Source organism: Galeopterus variegatus, unplaced genomic scaffold (assembly GCF_000696425.1).
Source record: "Galeopterus variegatus unplaced genomic scaffold, G_variegatus-3.0.2 Scaffold9984, whole genome shotgun sequence".
Classification (NCBI taxonomy): domain Eukaryota; kingdom Metazoa; phylum Chordata; class Mammalia; order Dermoptera; family Cynocephalidae; genus Galeopterus; species Galeopterus variegatus.
In genome coordinates, this window is record NW_007736095.1 from 22,189 (window position 1) to 27,513 (window position 5,325).

Sequence of the window (5,325 nt, forward strand, 5' to 3'; positions counted from 1 at the left end):
TGCAGCCACACCTGGATAGGTGCAGTCGTAGTGGCTTCGGGAGATGGTGTGGACTGTCATGCGGGCCCAGGAGGAGAGTATCACCAGTGGGCTGTTCCCTACTAGAAACCAGCAACATGCAATGGGAGAGCACGGGCAGGGGAGGTGTGACCTTGATTTCAGCAGCTGACTTGGTCCTGGGCCCCTAGTGTGGTCCCATCAGGGAAGCACAGATTTACTGAACTTTTACAAAAGCCGGTTTGTTCATATTGAGCGTAGACCTCATCGCGGCTGACAACCTCTAGAGAATGCCGGCTGATGGGTGGACAGGTAAGGCTGATGTGTTGCTGGGATGAACTGGCTTCATTTAAAACAGCAACAATGATACTTCACAACAGAGGCAGGACATCAGTTTTGCTGAAACGAGTGACTAAAATAATAGATCTTCATGAGTAGTTATTTGTGTGTAAATAGCGAAATAAATCAAGCTCTATAAAATCTTAAAGAACTGTAAAATGGGTTTCTTCCTGGAGCACGACTCTTACTGGCTGGTGATGGGAAGCAGAGAGAATGCAGGATTGAAATCTGTTCATTGTCTAGAAAACTTGGCTTTACTTCCAGGCCTGTTACCCCCACTGCCAGCGAAGAATCAACCTGTTAGGCTTGCGTTTTGTCATCTTGTGGTTTGGAAGGCCTTAACAGGCAGTGAAATGTCTCCCTAACAAGCAGGTCAGCAGACGCAGGAAGGAAAGCATCCTTCATGGTTTCTGCACCTCCTCTACACCTGCCTCAGAAATGGAACCAAGTTTATATTGTCCCAACTAATGTCCAGCACAACCACCTCATGAATTCATTCAGTATCATCTTCCCTTTTTTACAGAAGAGAAACTAAGGCTCAGGTGAGTTATGACACTTGCTCTAGATCACACAATTGACAAGTTGTGGAGCCTGAATGTGAACCTGGCCCAGGCCTTGCCCCTCGGCAGAGGCCCGGGAGGAGCCGAGAGGTCAGAAGCATCGCCCTTCACCAGAAGAAGCTCGGGTTCTGGAAAAGAGCAGTGCTTTTGGACACAGAGTAGCGAGTGGGAAGTTAGTCTGCAGACGACGTGAGTTTGGGGATAAGGAGGGCAGTAGTGGGAGAGCAGAGCGGATGAGTTCACCCAGTGGTGAGAGAGAGCCTCGCCCGGGGTGTGGGCTAAACCATGTCCCCCCCACACCCCCAAAGAAATGCTGAAGCTTAACCCCTGGCACCGTGAATGTGACTGTATTTGGAAATAGGGTTATTGCAGATGTTACTAGGGTGTAAGTTAAGACGAGGGTGTGCTGGAGAAGGGGGGGGCCCTTTACCCAATATGAGGGTGTCCTTAGAAGAAGAGAACGTTGCATGACCACAGATGCACAGATGGGCACCAACTATATAATGGCAGAGGCGGAGGCTGGAGTGATGTGTCTACAAGCCAAGAAACACCAGGATGACCCCAACCACCACGTCTTAGTCTGTTCAGGCTGCTCTAACAGAACAGCACAGTGGGTGGCTGATCAGCAGCAGACATTTATTTCTCACAGTTCTGGAGGCTGGACGTCCAAGATCAAGGTGGGGAGGACTCAGTTTCTGCTGAGAACCACTTCCTGGTTCATAGATGGCCGTCTTTTCTCTGTGTCACGTGGTGGAAGGGTGAGGGAGCTCTTTGGGGCATCTTTTATAAGGGCACTAATCCCATTGTGGGGGTCCACCCTCATGACCTAATCACCTCCAGAGGCCCCACCTCCTAACACCGTCACCTTGGGGGGGAGGATTTCAATATATGAATTTTGGGGTATAGTGGCTTGAATTGTGTCCCCCAAAACTCACTTAAGCTTGAATTGTGTCCCCAAGTTTCATATATTAGAAGCTTAATGCCTACTATGACTGTTAAGAGGGTGGAAAATCCTATTATGATAATTAAAAGTTGGAGCCTTGAAGAGGTGATTGGATTGTGGGACCCTGTAGTAGTGAATGGATTAATGATGGTGGTCAGGGGTGTGGTTCTGAGGGCTTTAAAAGAAGAGGAGAGTCTGTCTTTCTCTCTCTGTTCTCTCTGTTCTCTCTGTTTCCACCATCTTGCAATATGAGAGCCCTGGGTCACTGTCACCACCACCAGATGGACTTTGGACTTCCCAGCTCAGAAACTGTAAACAATAAATTCCTTTTATCTTTATAAATCACCCATTTCTGTGTACTCTGTTATAAGCAACACAAATGGACTAATACAGAAAATTGGTACCAGTGAATTGGGGTGTTGCTTATAACAAATACTTGAAAATGTGGAAGCAGCTTTGGAAATGGGTTTTAGGAAAAGGTTGGAGGAGTTTGGAGGACTCAGAAGAAGACAAAAGACCAGGGGAAGTTTGAAATGTCTTAGAGACTGGTTACATGGGTGGTAAGCAGAATGCTGATAGAAGTACAGACTGTAAAGACCATTCTAAGGAGGTCTCAGACAGAAATCAGAAGGAGTTTATCAGAAACTGGGGCAGAGATCACCCTTGCTGTGAACTGGGAAGGAACTTGGCTGCATCGAGTCCACGCCCTAGGACTTTGTGGAAGTTGGAACTTAGGAGTTCTGAACCAGAGCATTTGACTGAAGAAGTTTCAAGCAACAAAGCATTAAGCACTCTGCATGGTTACTTTGTAACAGCCAATGCTGAGTTATGGCAGCAAAGACACAACATAAAGCCAGAATTTAAAAGGGAAGCAGAGTGTAAAAATTTAGAGAATTTGCAGCCTGGCCATGTGGCAGAGAAGCAGAGAGCATGCAATGGTGCAGCCCAGCGAATATCAGCTAAGCAGATCAGTATAAAGGAAAGGGATTATCAAGAGAAGGAGAAAAGGCCCTGAAGACATTGCAGAAGCTCCGGGGCCAGCCCTTCCATTTCAGGCCTAGAGGCCTAGGGAGACAGAATGGTCTTGGAGAACAGGCCTGAGGCACCCTCTATGGGCTCACTGTCCAGGGCCACCTTGGGTAGCTGCTTCCAGCACCAGCACCCCAGCTGCTTTGGCTGCTCCAGCTGTGGCTAAATTGGCCCCAGGTGTGGCTGGACTTGCAACTTTGGAAAATACAAGGGGGAAGTCTTGGATGCGTCCATGTGGTGTTAGGTCTGCAGGCTCACAGAATGCCAGGGTTCTGAAAGCTTGGGAGACTCTTTGTTTCAAAAGATGTATACAAAAGCCTGGGGACCCAGGAGGAGATCTGTCACAGTGGTGGAGTCACCACAGACAACCTTCACTAGAGCAATGCCCTAGCAAACTCATACAGAGACATCAGATTTTAACTTAACACAAAAATAATGCACCAAAAATAAAGAGCAGGCCTGAGCATAATGCTGCGGGCTCAGTAATGCCGGGGCCTGACTGTGTGCACAGTGGCCACGCCCGTTTGCGGAGCCCCTGGTCCCTCCCCGAGTCCAGACACTTTACTCCTGTTATCTCACACTGTGCGGGCTGGATGCTGATACCCCTGCTTTACAGGTGAGGAGACTCAGGTGCCAGGAGGTCACTTAGTTTGCCCAGACTCTTATAGCCCAGCAGTGGGACACTGGGGCCCTCCCAAGCTGCCCGACTCGGCAAAACGCAGCCCCCTTGGGCAGGCATTTGAAAACATTTCCTCTTATTGTTTAAACCCACTGTCCATTATGTACGCAGTATAGAAACTTAACAGAAAACTTGGACAGAAGACACTGTTCCACACTGATTAAAAGAAGAAAACTTACCGTTTCTCACATGCATACATTTTTATATAGTTTAAGTCTCATGTAAACACTATTTTCTATTCTTTTTCACTCTGACATTTTATAATTTTTATACTATTTGCCATTTGTAAGATCTCTTCTTGTTGAGCTATCCCAAATCATTATGTTAACGTCCGCATGATACTCCAAGCTGCAGACAGCTCGTGATGTGTGCAGCTCTTTGCCTCCCACGGGCGTGTAAGCAATGCCGCATCTTTGCACGCGCAGTTTTGCTCATGTGGAGTTTACAGCTGAGAACACCACGCTGATGAAAAGATACATGTTCCCTGAGCTCTGATCAGCCTGGGCTCCAATCAGCTGGAGCCACCCCGGCCGCATGCAGTGGAGTCACTGCTGGTGACAGGGCTCTGTTCTTGCTGCTCCTCCAGTCCAGGGCATGGGAATGAGAGGGCACCCCCAGCTCTGAGGACGAGTCAGCTGGGCACATAGAGCCTAGGGCCGTGTGAGATGGCCTCTGTCCCCGTCCTGCCTTTCTACTTGTTCTGAGCAAATCCCAAACCCATCAGGGGCTGGGCATGGCCCCTGTGTCCCGCACAGAGCATGCACCCTGTGGACGGGATGCCCTGGACACAGTGGCTGCAGCTTCTGACTTTGTGCCTGGAACAGCCTCAAGAGTGGACTTGTGAGCTGGGGTAGGAGCAGAGGAGAGTGCTGGGGCAGGGGCTGTGGCCTTGGGGCCTGCTGGGGACAGGAAGGGAACTGGCTGCTCCTCCCTATGCTCTGCTCTGTTCCTGTCACCCCACCAGCCAGACCAGTGCAAAGCTACGGACCCAGGGGACCTGAGTCTCAGTGCCGCTCTCGCCACTTGGAGACAGCAGCTAAGCTCTTCTGCTCTGTATTCCTAATTCCCTGCAGCAAAACCTCTGTGGGGGATCCTTCTCCTTTCTGCTGGAGATACCAGGATCCCTAAATGATCTTTTCATGGCCTTTTCTCTGAGACAGCGCAGTGTGCAGGTGGGAAAGCCTGGCCAGGGCCCCAGGCCCTCCCCGCCCCACTCCTTTGTCCTCCGCCCACACTGTCGGAACCAGGGATGGCGGGGCAGCTGTTTTCCTGTTGTGACAAAGGATGACAGGAGGGAAGGTGAAGGCCTGGAGGGAGAAAAGAGTGAAGCGTGTCCAAATGCAGATATTAAGACGCCATTAAATGAAAGGAAGGTGTCAGGAAGGATTAGCGTGCCATCCCTGGCGCGGGTGGAAGCCTGGCCGGCTGTGCCAGGGCACCCTGTCCTGTCTTGCCCGGTGGCACAGAACCATGACTTGGTGCAACCTGGTGTGGGGAAGGGAGGCGCACCACGCACGCTGCGGTGCCTCCCCTGGGTCAGGGGCCAGCAGAGCGGGTGAACCAGACCAGGGTGGGTGCAGCTGTGTGGCTGTCCAGTGACTGCATTCTGGAATAAAGACAGAGGGACTTTGAGAAGACAGGTGCAGTCTGAGCTGGAGACAACCAGATACAGATCTGAACAAAGAGAACCCGAGGAGATGCTGTGGGGGGTGGGAGTTCCAGTCGGAGGAAGCCCGCTGGTGCCCCCACCCACTGGAGCCCCCACCCGCTGGTGCCCC

At 50.8% G+C, this 5,325-nt stretch overlaps 1 pseudogene; it reads left to right on the forward strand.

Annotated features, from left to right (window-relative positions):
• The first annotated feature begins 297 nt into the window (after positions 1 to 297).
• LOC103609715 overlaps positions 298 to 5,325 on the forward strand; it is a 19,774-nt pseudogene continuing 14,746 nt past the window's right edge.